Below are 18,107 nucleotides of genomic sequence, written 5' to 3'. Positions count from 1 at the left end.
TGCCTATTGAGCCTTTCCTCATGCTGGGCCCTAGAAGGTGGCCTTTCATGAGCTTGTGGGAGACCCTGAGGGGGGCTGATGGACCTCACAGCTGGTCACCATTAGACACAGATCCAAACTCTGTCTGGCTCAAGAGATGGGCCCAGGCATCCAGCCATGTCCCCCTGTTGTGTTGAGGCCTCAGTCCTTCCAGCTGAGGCCAGGCACCCACTGGCCAGAGCCTTAGCTTCCCAGCTGGCTCTGCACTCTGCTCCCTGAGTAGGGAGGGCAGTGCCTGGAACCAGCCTGGGGCCTCCTAGGACCCCAGCTGGAGCCTTAGGGTCCCTGCACCTTTCCACAGCCATTCAGTGTGTAGCCCCAGGCAGGCTGACTGAGCGCCACCCAGGCCTACCCTGAGTGGCTGGCAAAGGCTGACCTCACCCTCCACACCCAAGCATTAGGACAGAGCCAGCTGCTATTGTGCAATCCTTGCAAACCATCTCCACAGTCAGGGCTGGGAGCCTGCCGAGCTGACAAAGCTCATCCGGCTCCCTTATTTAAAAGACAAGGACTCAGAGAGGTTAAGCAACTCTTCCCAAGTCACACAGTGTTCAGAACATTGGAACTAGTCAGTGTGGGTGCGTCGTGTTTTCAAAACCTTCAACACTGTTTATCTCTGGAGGGTGGAGTTACTTTCCTTTTCTTCCTTGTAAATCTCAAATGTGTAATTTTGGTAACCAAGAGGAAAAGGAAAAAATGTTAAAAGGCAAACATATTTAGGGCAGCAGCGTTCTTCAAACCGAGCTTGTTGGACTGCGGGGTTGGAACACAGCTCGCCCACTTCCCAGCTGTGTGTGGCTGGGCATGTGGCTTCTATGACACTGCCTGGTTGATAAAATGAGAATAAGGAACGCGTGTCTCTTGCCGGGCCGATATGAAGAGCCCGGAGACAGGATCAGCAGCCCCCAGCCCATGTGCCAAGGCAGCCCCTGCCTCTGCACAGCTCACAAGGGTAGTTTTCACATTTTAAATGACGGGGGCAAAAACAATAGAAAGAAGCCTCGTATTTTGTGACAAGTGAAAGTCACAGGAAATTCAACTGTGGGTGCTTATAAATAAAGTTTTATCGGCACGTAGGCCCACGCATTGTGACAGAGACTGTGGTTCACAAAGCATTAGGTACTCACTCTGCCGCTTTAAGGCAGAGTTTGCTCACCCCTGACCTGCGCTGAGACCCACAGCTGGCTGGAAAGGGGTTTGGTGGCATCAGGAAGGGCCAGCCTTGTGCCTGTAGCCACTCGGGGCTGGTGAGGCCCTGTTTAAGGCAGTCACTGCTTCTGCTCTGTTTCCTTGTATGGAAGGCACGCTGTTCCCAGGCGGGAATGTGACTTAGGAGTGGGGACACGTCACCCCTCAGTGACACGGCAGGCCATGGCACTTTTCTTTCTTGGTGGTGTGTGGGCTGGTAAAGAGCCCTAGAGCCAATGACACCCCGGGTCCCACAAACCCAGCAAGGTAGCCAGGCCCAGGGTGGGAAAGTCACCTGGCCAATGACGCTCCCGTGGGGATCAGGCCCCTTTGCACCCAGCACCCAGGTAGAACATGGGGGGCCAGGGAAGGGCCCAGGACAGGCTGACGCAGAACAGGGGCTCTGGGCAGCGGGCCTCTGTCACCTCCCGCCTCCCTCCTGTCTCCTGGGGCCTCAGTCCCCCTCCCTCCCCTAAACTGGGAGCAGTGACAGCCCTGAAGTCCCTGCTGAGGGTCCATGTGTGTGGAAATAGCCACCCTAGGGTTCCCCGCGGGGACCAGGCCCCGTGATGACTGTGTCCCTCCCCCTGGCCAGGGAGCAGGGACATGTGTTCTGCCTCTTGGTCCCCAGCACAGAACTCAGAGCAAGGTTGGCTGGACACACAGGGGGACAGCACAGGAGCCGGAGGCCCGACCTGCAGCAGGGCCTGATGACTCAGGCTGCTGCCCTGGACGGAGGACGCGCCTGCCCACCATGGCCGGCCACACCCCTGCTGCTGGCTGGGGGCCGACGCCTGGCCCAGAAGTGACAGCCTCTGAGGGCTCTTTCTTTTCCTTTTTTTTTTTTTTAACAGAGTATGAATTGAGATATAATTTCCTTTTCATAATTAGAAAGCGCTCAGTAATTAACGCTGGCGGGGGCAGATGAGGTCATACTTTATTCCACCTCTTCCCTGGGGAAGCAGGAGGCGGCGCTCTGGGCAGTGTGCTCAGGATCATGGGTGAGGACTCCAAACTGGGAAGGCCAAACTTGCCTTTTTGGGTAAGTTATTTGGGGGCCGTTCCTGGGAATAGTGATGACTGTTGCTATGAACCTGGCTCTTGACCAAATGCTCCTCCTGTGACGGTGACACATGCTCTGTGAGGTAGGGGCCCTCCCCACCCCCTTGAGAAGACAAGGGGGCACCGAGGCCCAGAGAGGTTCAGTAGCTTGTCCAAAGGCACACAGCGAGTGCTCTGTCCCTGCCCGCTAAGTCCTTGTCCTTATCTCACCATGGCACAGGCAGGCGTGACACGAGGGAGGGGCGTCTGCCATCTCACTATTTCTTGTGGTGATAACTTGTAGGAGGCTGTTTCTAGGTTCTAAGGGAAAGGGGGAAGGAAATATCCCCCGAACTCGGGCCTTCTGCCTGGCCCCCCTGACCCACTGAGCCACAGTGGACAAGTGACTCATGCGCTGGCCTTGGCCTCAGTGGGTTTGGCCACCCATGGAGAGTGAGGTCACACCTCCAGTGCCCTGATGTGTTCACAGCCTCCTTCTTCCAACTGCAAAGCAGGCGGGCAACAGGCCTGGTGACCTGAGGTCAGGGACAGGAGAGCGCAGTGTGCTGGGGTGTCCTCGAGCTGAGGCGAGGCTCACTTCTGGCCTAAGAGGCCTCCAGGGGCCTGCATTAGTCGGCCAGGGCTGCCGTAGCAGAGCACCGCGTTCAGGGTGGTCCAGCTATGGAGACTCGGGGACCTGGGGGCTGAAGCCTGAGATCAGGAGGACGGCAGGCTTGGCTCCTTCCTCGGGTTCCAGGGACAATCTGATGCCTGCTTGTCACAAGGTGGCTTGCTGGCCGTCTCTAGCCTTCCTTGGCAGCTTGCAGGCATGCCACCCCACCTCTGCCTTCATCTTTTTTTTTATTTTGGGGGGATACCAGGGATTGAACCAAGAGATGTTTACCCACTGAGCCACCTCCCCAGCCCTATTTTGTATTTTATTTAGAGACAGGGTCTCACTGAGTTGCTTAACGCCTCGGTTTTGCTGAGGCTGGATTTGAACTCGCAATCCTCCTGCCTCAGCCTCCTGAGCTCTGGGATTTATTTTGAGACAGGGTCTTGCTTAGTTGCTGAGGACAGCCTTGAATTTTCAATCCTCCTGCTTCAGCCTCTTGACTCACTGGGATGACAGGCATGCACCACCACACCTGGAAATAGCAACCCTAGGATTGCTATTTCTTCACGCATGTCTGTCTGTCTGAACTACCTCTCCCCCAGAGGACACCAGTTACTGGGATTAGGACCACCCTAATGCGCTCATTGTGATTTGATTACCTCTGTAAAGACCATATTTCCAAATGAGGTCAGGTTCTGAGGTAGGACTGAGGTATAACTTGGGTTAGGACTTGAGTGTATCTTTTGGAGGACACAATCCAACCCATTGTAGGACCCATTCCTCAGAGACCCCGTATATATGCACAGTGGAGCTGTGTGCCTCCCCTGTCCTGGAAGACTCCGTGCCCTGCCCTCAGATGTCCCTTTGGCCCAGGTCAGTAGACTGTCTAGCACAGTCCTTGAGAAAAGAATGAAGGTGGGCTGTTTGGTTTGGTTTGGTTTCTTTCCCTGGAATTTAACAAGTTGATTATGAAGTTGATATTAAATAACAGACAATCAAAAATAGCCAGGAATATTAAAGAAGGGCTGTCACGGCCTCCTGTCGGCCACCAGGCAGGAACGCACACCTCGAGCCTGTTGGGAAAGTGGACGTGGAAGGCAGAACAGGGGGCACAGGGGAGGTCCAGAGGAGCACCCAAGGACACAGGGGGAATGTCCACGTCTGGAGTGGCCGGAGCAGGGTCGTCGCTAAGCCACGAGGGGACCAGTGGATGACCATTTGGGAAAGCAGTAAAAGTGCATCCAGACCTCCCACCAAAAACCCAGAGAGACCCCAAGCGCTCCAGAGATGGGGTTTTCAAATGGAATCTTACAACTTCTACAAGAAAACGTGAGGGGATTCCTCTATAAACCAGGAGCAAGAAAGTTTTGAGTCTGTCTAGGACTCCAAGTCCAGAAACGATCCAGTAAAAGCTTTGTAAGTTCAGCTGCATAATAATAAAGCCCATTTTTTAAGCCAGCTTTTCATGCCTACAAGCTCCGTAAGACAAATGGGAGAAGACGTTTGTAACTTGTGATTTGTACAGAAATATTCACAATTTGTAACTAACTCCTTAATCTCATCAGGAATTAAGGCGTTCTTAAAAGCAGAGGTGAAGAAGCCAAAAATATGATTTCAAAATGGACCAAAGCCATGAGCAGATACTCACGGGAAAATGTGCACGATCCCTTTGACCATGTAAAAAGCTGTTCCATCTCAGTGGTACTAAGAGAGACTTACACAACCACAGCAGAGACAGCTTGCCCTCATCAGATTGGCAAAACATCTGAAGCCAGACAGTGTCCTCTGTGGGATCAGACAGCCTGAGTGGGGACAGGTGGTCTTTTAGCGTCACCGACCCTGGTGGCTGCTGGGGACAGTACCTTGCTCTCAAGAGCTGCACGCTGGGGTGTCCAGCAATGAGGGCATGTTGACGGCTATTTGCTGTTGGATGGTTTGCGGGGGAAAACACAGCCATCAGGAAATAAATGAAATACAGCAAGATATCACGTGTGGCCATGTGGGTGGAGTCGGAGGACGGAGCCACGTGAAGTAAGCCAGGCGCAGAAAGGGAATCACACACGAGTGTGTGGAATCTCGTAGGACCAGGAAGTGGAATGGGGTGGTCAGAGCCAGGAGGGGGGAGAACAGGGAGACCTGGGTCAAAGGGCACCAAGTTCCTGGTGTGCAGGATGAGGGGGTCTAATGACACCATAGTGACCACACACACTTCAAGTTTCCTAAGAAAGTCGGTCTTCAGTGTTCTCATCACACACACACACAAAAAGATGACCTTGTGAGGCCATGGATCTGCCAGCTCGACTGTGGAGACCGCTTCTCCTGGGTCAGAACACCCCCTTGCACAACGTGGATAGGTACCATTTCTATTCAGTATATCTCAGTAAAGCTGCGGGGAAGCAGGGTGTGCATGGACGGGATTCTTTCAGTCTTTCCTATGTCTGAAATTTTTCATAGTGAAATGGGGAGTCCAGCTGCATGGCCTCACGGGGTCCCAGGGTGACGTGGAAGCTGTTGGGGAGACAGTGGTCATGGTCAACGTGACCCAGTGCTTACTGTAGGTGCCGGCTCTCTTTCCACTGCCAAGTCTTTAGTCTTCAGACGGCCCCCACGATTGATTGACCCATGGTCCCCATTTACAGATGAGGAAACCGAGGTCCCAGCAATCCAGTAACTAATGTACCAAGCCCAATGCTCTGGAGAGCCGTCCTGCTCTCCTGGGCTGTTTTAATCTGAAGTGTGAAAACAGCCCTGGACGTCACTAACAGAGTCTAGACCTGGGAATCTGCTGTCCTATCTTTTGGTTAAGAAAGTAATGGAGCAAGCGGAGCAGGCGTACCCAGTGGTGAAGCAGACCCACTTAGCAATGCAAGGCCCAGCGTTCAATCCCCAGCTCCTCCTCCGACCCCCAGAAAGTAATGAACTGCACTAAGTTTTCTTGATAAACCACTCAGAGGGGTGATGGAGGTCTTCCTGATGCGTCTTGTTAGCACCAGCCATTACGAGCCTGAATGCTTGGTTCCTGTGACGTGGACTCTGTGACTTCAGAGTGTAAAGCAAGCATGTCCTGGAGGGACGGCTACAGCACCAGCCCACACCCAAAGGCAAGGCAGGCCCTAGGCGTGCAGAGAAAGCCCAGCTCAGCCTCTGCTGTGTCTCTGCCCCACCCTCGTGGCACAGTCGGCTTGGATGCCATATGGGGGGCAGGCTCCCCACACACCAAGCAAGCAGTTCTGCAGTGGACGCCTGCCTGGAGGCAGTGTCAGGTCCCCAGCCTGCCCCCACCAGCCCCATCCACACACTTCAGACACCAGTTGCAAGCCCAGGTGTGCTTTTGACTGACCTGTACACATCGGGCTTCTCATGGTCTTCTTTGGGCTCCCAGAACCCTGGGAACCCTGTACAGCTGCCAGTTGATTGTGAAGGATGTTGCAAAGGATTCAGGAGAAGGGACGCACAGGGCTGGGCGTGGGAGGGTCACAGGGCCTCTGAGCCCTCTCCAGGAGCTCCACCCTCCAGAAATCTCCAGCTCTCAAATGCTATTGTGCGTTGGCACGATTGACCCATGGCCAAGTCCAAATGTGACTGTGGAAAAAGGCTTGATCCAGTGCCAGTCATCGGCTGGGGGCCCAGCAGGGCTGTCTGTGCAGTGTTCCTGACCTCCCTGGGCAGCATTCCTTCCCCCTGAGCATGGGGCAGGACCCCTTCCAAAATGGGGGTCTTAGTGATGCCATCAAACAAGATCATGCCTTGAATAGCCAGCTCCAAGACAGCAAGGTGTGGAAAGATGAGTTTCCATGGCCCACCTAGGGAAGAGAAGCCAGAGTTTCTGTGGGCTGCCTGGAGGAGGAAGATGAGAGCCAGGAACTGTGGACAAAACCTAAAACACAAATATGATCGTAACGTCACCTGCGGCTTTCTGTAAGTTGAGGCATTTTAATAAAAGAGAACAGGACATAACAACTGAAGGTGAAATTCAACCACTCCCAAGGCGAATTTAACAGTGTAGAGTGTTATTTAAGTTATATTAAAAAGTTAAAATGCAAAATGGTTCACAGCTTAAAGGGAACTAGTGTGGCCCTGCCCCTGAGCCCAGTTCAAATCCTAACTCCGCCAGTGACCTTGAAGGACGACCTCAGGAGCCTCACAGAGCCTGCTCTTCTCCACAGGGAAACGGAATGCACTGTCCTTCCAGGGCTCTCTGGAAGGCAAAGCAATTGATTTGCTTGAGTCCACAGAACCGTCGGGGCACCAGAACTCACTCCACCAGAGTCTGGACAACAGCTCTGTGTGTGACAGCCAGGAACTGGTAAGGACCTAACTGTCCGTCAGCCATGCCAGGCAAAGTGTGGCCCATCAGATACCAGAACACCATCCAGCAGGGAAAGTGAGCGAGCCCCTGGCACTCGCCACCATTCAGAGGAACCTCAGAGTCTTCATGAGAGACAGAGGCCAGACCCAAGGGCTCACCGTCACACGCTCCCGCCTGCAGGAGAGCCCCAGAAAAGGCCGACTTGGAAGGTAAGAGACCGGTGGTTGCCCTGAGCTGGGGTGGGAAAGCCCGACTATATACTGGTTACTGTGAATCTGACAATATCAGAAGTGGACCTCAATAAAGCCAGGGTTTTTTTTTTTTTTTTTTTTGAATTTTTTAATATTTATTGTTTAGTTTTCGGCAGACACAACATCTTTGTTTGTATGTGGTGCTGAGGATTGAACCCGGGCCGCACGCATGCCAGGCGAGCGCGCTACCGCTTGAGCCACATCCCCAGCCCTAAAGCCAGTTTTGAAAGAAAGATTCAGTTCAAGATTCAATTTTTTATGGCACAGAGTCTCTATCCTGTCCATGAATGATGAATATCTGAGAACATTCATGGTATTAATGGCACTCAATCTAGGAGACTGATTTATTTATTTTTTATATCTCAATCATGGCTATTCATTTTAAAAGAGAGTCAAATAATTATGGTCAAAATTATTTGCTTGGTGTCAGCGTGTTCATGCAAGATTCAGTGTGCAGACTTGGGGCTGTAAGCCCCTGTTTAGGATCTCCTCCTGCTGGAGTGGCATCTTCTGGGGCCTCCCTTTGTTGTTGGTCTTGGTATAGTTTCCTGTGATCGTGTACGGGGAGCTGATTGGACAGTTGCTTCTGTCAATTCTAGACGGGGGCCCAGGACTCAGGCCAAGCACCCATCTAATGTTTTTGAGGCTGACAGGTTCTTCCTAAGGAGGTAGCTGGATTCAGGGATGAGGACCCATAGCTGGGAGGTGATGTGGGTGGAAGAGCAAACCAGAGCTCAATCAAAAACAAAGCCACCAGGCTCTTTCTGGCAAAGGCTCCTGAGATTGTCCTTCCCTTTCCCCAGGGGGTCATGGGGTGGGGCACAATTCAAGGTTCTGTTTGGGATTCAGGTGACACCTGAGCCAGGAGGCTGTGACTGGAGTTGGGAGCCGTCTGCATGGAGCCTGAATGGCCCTGACACCATGGCACAGCACGCAGGCCAGCCAGGTGACTAGGGGCTCCCCGCTGCCTCGCGTCACCTTCAGAATCCCAGAGCAAAGTCCAGCCCGGGAGGCTTGGCCAAGGCTGGCCCAGCTAAGGAAAGCCAGGGGCCCCCAGGACACAGGGCGCTGCATCTTCTCGCCTCCGTAGGGTCCTAAGTTCACGTGAGAGTAAGCCAGAAATATCATCGCCACAACACAGGACGTTTAATATAATGAGGTGGCATCCTGTGCATAAAGGAATGAAGGGAGCTGATGAGCTCCTCCTGAAAAAGCCCCGCAGGGTGGGAAATAGGAGGCCAGGATGTAGGAACCGGAACCTTCACTGGAGAATCTGATGAAGCTGATGATGACAAAAACATGCTCTGGGGGAAAGGGGGAGGGGGGAGGGAGGGGGAAGGGGGAGGGAGGGGAGGGGAGGGGGGTGGGGAGGAAGGAGGAGGGAGGAAGAGGAAGAAGGAAGGAATGAGGAGGGAGGAGGGAGGAGGAGGAGGAGGAGGGAGGAGGACAGAGGAGGGAGGAGGAAGGAGGAGGGAGGAGGAAGGAGGAGGGAGGAGGACAGAGGAGGGAGGAGGGGGGAGGAGGAGGAGCCAGTATGGCCAGGCAGAGGGCAGAGTGGCCAAGGGAGTGCTCAGGTAGGACTGGGCTTCCCTGAGGGCAGCAGGGCAGCTTGGGAGGCCTGGCCAGGGCAGTGGCTTGTGCTGACTTCATCTGGGTGTGAGAAGATGACCTCCCAGAGCACAGTCCTCTGCAGTGACACACAGTCAGCCCTGAGCCCACTGATCAGTGTCATGGTTGCTCTTTGATCCCTGAGCACCTGCGTATCCAGAGGGGAACAGCCAGCCCAAGGTCACAGCCCGTGGGGAGCCAGGCCAGCAAGCCCAGGCCCTGGGTGGGCTCCCACAGACAGGTGGGCTGAGGGCAGAGGGCAGATGGTGCAGGTGAGGGCCCCATCCTGGGCTCTGAGTCCTTCCTCCTGGAGGATGGACTCACCCAGTCACACAGGGACAGGACCTGCAGAGGCCGCCTCCCCAACAGGTCCTTTGCTGGGCAGGTACTTGTTGACACGGGCCATATCATCCTGATAATAGGGACACGAGGAGAAAAAGACAGTGCTCCCCAGACCCCCCACAGAGACACACAGGGACACACATCAACACAGACCAGACACAGGGACATGCAGGGACACACACACCAACACAGGCCAGACACAGAGACACACGGGGACACATGCACCAACACGGGCCAGACATGGGGACACACGGGGACACATGCACCAACACAGACCAGACACAGGGACACACAGGGACACACGCACCAACCAACACGGGCCAGACACACCCTCACTCACACAGACACAAAGACACACACAAGCACGCATGCGGGCAGCATTACTCGTAGACACTCCGCTGTCCCTAGGACCCAGATCTGGTGCAAGCTCACTGAGCTCCTTGGGTGGAAGTGGACACCAGAGCTGCCCCTGGCTGGCTTGCGCAAGGAAGCCCCAGGTGGCTCTTCACAGGCAGGACACTGCAGAGTCCCTGGTGTACACCTCCCTGATTGACAGGTGTCTTTGACTAACAGAGGGAGACCTCAAGCCCTCTCCTAGCTGGCATAGTACCCACCCCAGGAGGAAGAGCCAGGCTGTGACATGATGATTCAACTGTCCCTGACCTGTCCCTGACTTTCCCTCACCTCCACCGGGTGAGGTGGACCCTGCAGCAGGCCGCATGGAGGGCCCCGCTCCTGTTCCCAGCGCCAGGAGAAGCCAGAGCGGGGCTCAGCCGCGGCTGCGCCCTGGGACACGCGCACCCCTGCGCCTGCATCCCCCCCAGAGCTTCTGCTGCAACTCGCCCTGTGGAGGCCTGGGTTGGGGGACAACCCAGTCCTCCCTGCACAGTGAGGGATGGAGTCCTGATCCGAGTGTCAGCCTGCGCTCGAGGGGAGGTGGCCAGTCCGGGCATCTGCAGAGGGCTGGGCACATAGTGGGCTTTCAGTGCGTGTCACTGAGCAGGTGGGACATGTGTGGACCTGGCAAGGTCCCGGCAACCTCACACGGGGCTTCCAGAGGTGCCTGGGGAGGAGCTGGCGCTACCCGGGAGCAGATCATTTCAAGTCAGAAATAACGGAAACGGTCTCCAGCTGTTGAAGACCCCTGCGCCGACACCGACCCTCCCTTCTCTACCTGTGCAGGAAACACTTGAGTGCCTCAACAATGAAAAGCCAAGGTGGAGCCCTGGGAAGCTGAAGCCCCTCAGGCGTCCCTGGACCCCAAAGTGACCACAGTGACCAAGAAGCTGGGAGTTACTGTAGAGGCCTTGGGATGGGTCAGGGCCAGCAGAAGGGGGTGGCTGGCTGGTGCTCCGGGTCACAGGTCATCCTTACAGGTCATCCTGGTGACCTCACTGAAGCCCGGCCACCAGGCCCCCCTCTGGTTGTTTGAGAGCCCTCCCGAGGACTGCTGCTTTGCGAGGACAGACCCCACGCGGGGCCACAGGTGCTCGTGAGCATTGTGTGGGGATCTCACACTGCCAGTGGCAACACGGAGGCCAGGCTCAGAGGCCCAGGTTCTGGTCCCAGGTGCAGAGGCCCCTGAATTTCAGGAGCCCACAGCGTGCAGGGGCTCCACCCACCACGGTGGACACAGCAAGGCCAGGCAATGCCTGTGGTCTGAAGGTGACTCTGGGAAGTGAAGGTGACGCCCAGGAAGGCTCCAGTGACCCCATGCCATCCCCAGCAGCACCAAGCAGGCCCCGCCATGCTCCCCATGCAGCATGGAGCTGGGTAGCGGGTTCCTGCACCAGGCCAGGCGCAAGGAAAGGTAAGCCTCACCTGCCCCAGGCAGCAGACGGTGTTTCCTGGTTCACAGGTAAGAATACCAGGGCTCAAGGCCATTAGGTCAAATGACCAGGGTTCCCAAGAAAGGGGCAGCACCATATCCCCCAACCCTGACATGGAGGCCGACGGTATCCTCAGAGCACAGGACAGTCCCCCAGGAAGCCCAGGGCCTTCCTCCCAGCACAGCTGCCCCACCGTAGGCCTCAGCTCGGGCATCGCCCTGGGTGGGCCAAGAGAAGCAGGCCAGAGAAGGATCTGGAAGGAGAGCCACGCAGCCCTGAAAGGCTTCATATGTGATCTGAGCCAGCTGGGCTGGGAGCCAGGCTGACCTCCGGCCCCCAGTCCCTGAAGCCAGGACAAATGTGTCCCTTCCCGCCTCCCCTTTCTTAGAAGTCCCCTCAGTACTTCCTGAGGCTTCTGCCAGGGTGCCAGCACCCGTTAACCCCGTGTGTCCCACTCCTCAGGACCCAGAGGGGCAGGGTCACAGAAATGCAGGACCCGAGGGTCCCAGGGTCCAACGCTGGGTCTGGTCTCCATTTCCGCTTTGCCTCTTCCCTACCCCTGAGACGAGCCGCTGGTCCCTGGAAGGCTCCAGTCACAGCCGTCAAGTGGAGGTCACATGGCAGTTGTTTGGAGACTACTGACCCCCTCCCCCCACCCCTGCCTTCTGGTGAGGAAAACTGAGGCCCAGTGAGGGTCAGTGCTGGCCAAGGCACCCTGGGGGCACAGAGGGACCAGGATCCCTGACTATCCCAGCCATGTCCCTCACGTGGCCACCCTGCCCACCTCTGGTACTTGAGAGATTGAGGGCAGGGTGACTCCTGCCTGGACTAGGCCACCTCCCTCTGCAGTGTCCAGTGGGCTCAGGCCCTGACAGAGAGGGCTTCAGAATGTGGTGAGAAAACGATGTCCTACTAAGTGCTGGCCTCAGGGCAAGACCCCTTGAGCCTCACGGGGCTGTGCACCAGACCAGGAGATCCCGGAAGTAAGACCATGTGATTCAGCAGGAGGTGACTCGCAGGAGGAAAAGGGACAGCAGGCCGCTGTGCATGGTCACAGGCTCCGGGCCACCTGGTCCGGGTTCAAGTCCCAGCCCCACCAGGGATTTTGCTGTGGGGCCTGGCGAAGGTTCCTCAGCCCCTCTTGTGCCTCCGTGTGCTGCGGTCGCAGGGCAGCAGCCATGCAGGACCGCGCAGGGCTGCGGAGCGCGGGGAGGCTTCCCGGGGCAGACCTGTCACCTCGACTCACAGAGGAGCTTTCTGGAAGGCACTGGCATTTCCCTGCTGCTGTGAACTCCCTCCGGATCTTTCCAGATGACTTGAACCAGTCTGAAGCCCCTCATATTTTGTGACATGTGAGCATCCTCGCTCTAAAGGGACCCATCTGCTGGAGGGCAGGTGCCAAGCTCTGTGGCTGGAGAAACAGAGGCTTCAGTCTTGGCCCTGCCTGCCCCTGGCCGTGGCCTCCCCGAGGCTGGGCCTCTCTGCCTCTGGCCCCCCCCACTTGGTAATATAAGGAAATGACCTAAAAGAAGCCTCTGATCTCCACTGTCCCTTTGGTGGCTAGCGCTCTGTGGGTCTATTTTTGCATTAATGGTGTCAGGGTCCCCACACAGCCAGCTCGCGCTTATTGAGCATCTGCTGCATGCCAGAGACCAACCTCAGGGAACTCTGTCACAGTTCCTATGGGTCCTTGAATGCCACCATGCCCTATCCGAGAGCCAGTGTGATCTCCTCAGCTACCTTCTGAGTCGGACTGAGATTGCCTTGCCACAGGATGACCAGGTGCCACTGTGAGGCGACCACATTCTGCTGCACAGCAGCTGATGGGGAGGGACCCGGAGCCAGGCCCCTAACCGCTAAGCATTGCCCAGGCCCTATAGCCCCAGAAGGCAGGAATTATAGTCTCTGTTTAACTGATAAACAGAGGGGAAGTGACTCAGTGTCAGTCACCCAGTTGGAGATGAGAGCCCTGGGGACATCCTGCTTCTGCTCTCTACCTGTGTCTCCGCCAGGCCTCAGGGACATGAGCTCGGGGTTGTGACACTCAGCCACCACTCAGAATTCCTGTGTGGTCACTCTGGACTTCTGAATTCTGAGGCCTGACTTCCAAATAAACAGAGGCTCCTACAGGAACAAAGTCCCAGAGGTCCCTGCGCCATCTGATGTGGGTCCCTCATGGAGACAGTGGGGACCGTGTAGGGACTTGTCCCAATGGCAGTCCACTCCCTGGCCTCGCCCTCCGCTGCTGCAGAGATAATTTCACCAGCTCCAGAGGAAGATTTTCATTTTGCGGATAAAGAAACGAGGTCGTGTGGAGAGCGTGGTGTGGGTCGCAGGCAAGTTACATCATCAAGGAGACTTTGTAAAATTCCGCCGATTGTGGAATTGTGGGCTGTTTTTCCACTTTGGGGTAAGGAATTTGGACTGCAGGCCGCAGGCCCTGCCCTCAGCCAGGCCGAGAAAGAACTGGTGAGGAGGCCTGGGGCTGCCTGGCGGGCCCTCTCCTCCCGGTGGCCACCTGGAGATGCCACCTCATCCTGACCCTCCCTCTGACGCTCACCTGTTCCTCCAGGAGCAGAGGAAAGGGAGCTGCTGGGGTTTGGCCAGGCCCCGGGCAGAGTGAGAGTCGGCTTCTGGAAGGCGTTGACTCACACTGACCCGGGACGGGGCCGTGTGCAGAGGGCGCCGCGGGGAGACCTGGGCCTCACTCCTCTGGGGATGGATGTGAATCACCCATCTCATTTAGTCACACTGGCCAGCCCCCAACTTTCCCGGTAGAGCCACGAGCCCCAAGTGAGGTGGGGACCCGTCATAGGAGGAGAGGCAGAGGGGCCGAGCTGCCCTTGCTCTGCAGGCTCCGCGTGGCCCTGGGAAGGGGCCAGAAAGGACCGTGTCCCCTTGGAGTGCAGTGGAGGCTGGAGATGGACCCCCACCCTTGCAGGTCAGAGCTGCTGGGGACACCATAACGCATGCCCACTGGTTCACGCCCACTGGTTCCTTTGTGGATCAGCAAGCATCGACCAGACCCCCTGCCCCCGCCCCCCCCCCACCCCGGGCCTGCACTGGCCACGCTCTCCCTTCTTGGGCCCTGCCGGGGTGACCAGGTCCTCACTCCAAGATGAGGAAACCGCCAGTGCCTGGGCCGCCCAGCCGTCTGCGCTGGCGCCTGGTGTCCCTTGCTGCTTTATCTCCAGAGGCCTGGTGGGTGGGCTCCCGCCAGGCGGGTCCCAAACAGCCAAGCGCCAGGCAGGCCTGCGTTGGAGGAGCCGCCTGTTGCAAGGAGCTGCACAAACGCAGCCGTCCTCTGGGGCATTCCAGAGGCCAGATGTGTGAGCCGGGACGTCGCCTGCCAGCCGCAGCCGGTCCAGGCTGTGCTCTGCTGGTGGACCGTCCTCCTGGCCTTCTCCTCCTCCCTTTCCTCGGCATGAAAGAAACTCTGGAGCTGGCGGCTGCTCCTCGGCATCTGGCGGAACATTCTGCCCCTCTGGCTCCCCGGGGACAGCTGCTGACTCATATTTCCATTTTCAACGCAAGGTCAGGCACTAGATCTTTCCATGACCATATGGCATCAGGATCGAGGACACGAGCTGGGATGGCAGGCCCGGGTTCAAATCCTCCCTCTGCTGCTTGTTGGCTGTGAGGTTTCAGGCAACTAACTCGCCCTTTCTGAGCTCCGTTTGTAAAGACCACAGACTCTGACGTCTCTCTTGGAAAAGCCCCTTCTTGCCTGCAGCTCTGGAAACGGCATGCTCCCTCCCGGGGGTTTCTCTCTGTATACCCCCCCTTCATAATCCAAGGAAAGAGGAAGTTGACATCAGCCTTTCTGAGATCCACACAGACTATGCCTACTCACAACAGGCGCAGAAGGTGCCCAGGCTGTTGGGTTGCTCACCGGGAGTGTGGTGTGTGGAGTCCCATCACTCTCACGAGACGTGCAGCGTCTGTTGGGCAGCAGGCTTCGTGTTCAAATGATCGGCAGGCCATGTGGATGAGCCCGTGCAGGACAGGCTGGGCCACTCGGTGATACCTGGAGGGGCAGTGTCACTAGTGCATTGCGGCTTAATGGTGTCTTCAACTCACGATGGCTTTATTGAAACACGAACCCTTTGTAAGTCAAGGAGCATCCATACGCTATTTCTCATGTGCTGGGGTTCAATTATCATTTGCTATTAACAGAATTATTTGATAGGTAAGGAAACCGAGGCCCGGAGAGGTAAAGTAACTTGCCAAGGCCACACAGCCCATAAATGGCGGAGCTGAGAGGCTCACCTCGGCGGTCTGACTTTGGGTCCATGCTCTTAATCATTAAGCTGAGAAGGAGGAGGACAAAGAGGGTGAGGGGGAGGGCCTGGTTCTGGCCTAGAGGACTCTGCTGCCATTGGTCCAGCACCACCATGACCGAGTCTCATCCTCGCCCGTGACAAGAGGCAGGACAGGGCTCCCTGCCCTCTGGACCAATCCAGCAGTCAAGAAGCTCCCAAGCCCCAGACCTGCGGGTCTCTGCGGTTCAACGTACCCTGTGGCCGTGAGCACCTGACTCAGCATCCTGGGCCTCCATTTCCCCACCTGCCAAGTGAGGGTGCTCTTGCTCATGCTCAGGGAAGGCACCAGAAGGGCAGTGCTGGGTGTGGACTGGGCCCATAAACGCCAGTTGACCCAGGTCAACCCTGCAGCCCAGGCAGCCTGGTCTGGGAGCCGGGCCTGACCACTGAACTCACTGCCTCCCCGGCCAGGGGTCTTTCTAACACTTGCATTGCAGCACCAAACCCCCAAACCAATCAGATGCTGGTGACAAAGGACCCTCTGAGACTACGCCTCCGGGCTCAGGATTATCAGGAAAAAGGAAACAAAGCAGGGTTGGCCTTTCCGGAAGTGAGGGAAGACGCTCCAGAGAGAGCAGCAGGGACGTCACTGTCACCTGCACCGACCCCACTGTGTGCTCATCATCCCAGGCCTTTCCCACCTCAGCTGCTCTTCTGGTCACTCAAGGTCCACAGGCCCATCTGCTGCTGTTCCTGAGGGACGAGCCAGCCCTGTCCTGGCCTCCCCTCGGCTCCCATGCCCTTGTCCGAGTGCTGACACGTGGATGTCTTCCCTCCTGGTCCCCTTTGACCAGACGGGGCCGTCACCCGTCTCTGGCCTGCTTCCCCAGTCTCCAGCCTTGCCCGCCCTCGGGGCACCAGGGAGCGCCCCCAGCAGGCCTGGGAGGGAGAGTGGACCCCAGAGGACTGTGCTGGCGGAGCCCTGGCCCCTGAGGCGGGCCTGGCCCGCGACACAGGTCTTTAAATATGTGTCCAGTGAATCATGCAGCCCTTCCCTTGAGGATTCGGTCAGTTCAACTTCAGAAAAAGCAATGAGGAGCCCGTGTCTGTGGGCGTTTGTCCTGAGCTCCAGAAAAATCCTTCAGAAGAGAAGCTTCAACGAGAGACTAAGCACCTGGGCTCCTCAGGCCGCGCCTTGCCCTGCGTCATTCCTTGAGCATCAGTCACTCCCAAGCACTGGACGCTGCAGAGACACCAAACTGTGTGAAGGTCCCCACTGCGGAAGGAACGGGGAGTCCTCAGCCATCACTCAGTGTCCTCCCACAGGACACCCGCTTTGTCTCCAGATAAGCGCTAGGCAAACAGGGAACAGGATGTTCCCTGGGGCCGCAGGTCCCTGGAGCCACAGATATCTAACCTCAGTCCCCGGGAGGGCCAAAGGCACTTCAGGGACCCCACACTCCCCTCAGGGAGTGGCCCTGGAGGCTGGCCAGCGGGCTCAGCACCTCGGCCACCTCGCTCACCTCCTGTACCCCGAGTACGGACTGAACTCTCCGGGGCTCCGTTCCACGGTCTGGGAAATGGGAATGACAATTAGTTCCTCAGAGATCCAGTGGGGATTGCAGGAAGTGGCATGAGTTGGCTGGTGGGACATCACCATGATGACCGTGTGGGTGATGACATGGTAGACACTCGATGGGCGGCAGGGAGAGGGGGAGGGGGTCACTTCTCCCCTGAGCAAGGTGGCAACGGTGACAAGGTGGTGGCTGGAGCTGGGCCCCCGAGAGGAGGGCTGGATCCCACACCAGGAGGTGGCAACGAGTGCGTCGGTTCAGAGTAGAAAAATGAACGATTCGGGTCGTTAAAACAAATACAGGATCTAAACCAAATGACTGGGCTCCTTAAAAGTAAGAGGTCGCCTTAAAAATAGGACGTCGCCTTGCCGAGCGAGAGCCTTAGTCAGGGGGCAGAGGCGGCTACTGGGAGAGCTCCCTGCTTCAGCGGCACTGGGAAGCTGGGGTTCCTGGAGCCGCCCCTGGCTGGTGCGAAACCCTGAGGCTCAGTCATTCAAACCCTGGGCCCAGAGTGAAAGGCAAGTGTTGGGGGCAGGACCCACGTTAGAAAGAGCAAAGCTCCCAAGGCAGCCGAGCAAGCCAGGGGCAAGTGGTCAAGCGTGCTGGCGGCTCCGGGGGCAGATTCACAGGCCAGCAGACATGGGTCCCAGGAACCCCTGCCACAGGATGCCTGGAAGGCGGACACCGTGCTCCCGGGCCCTCGTCCCCTTCTCCTGCCTGGTGTCCTGCAGTCACACTCCTCTGCCTCTCGCATACAGGGACACGCCACCTTCCCTGCCCAAGCTCTAATCCCAGCTCTGCCACATGCTTGCTGTGTGGACCGGGGCAAGTCACTCCACCTCTCTGAGCCTTTACATTTCATCTATAAAAGGGATCACAGTGCCCACTTCATTTATGTGAGGAACACGTGAGCCATGCCTGGCACACAGAGGGGCTCAGCACACATTGGTTCCTTCTCTCCCTTCTGGCCTCGTCCTCTCATGCACTGACGATTTCTTGCTGGGGTGCTCATGATTCTACAGCCCACTGGTCATTGGTGACGTCCCTT

Source organism: Marmota flaviventris, chromosome 5 (genome assembly GCF_047511675.1).
Source record: "Marmota flaviventris isolate mMarFla1 chromosome 5, mMarFla1.hap1, whole genome shotgun sequence".
Classification (NCBI taxonomy): Eukaryota; Metazoa; Chordata; class Mammalia; order Rodentia; family Sciuridae; genus Marmota; species Marmota flaviventris.
This window is presented reverse-complemented; position numbering follows the sequence as displayed.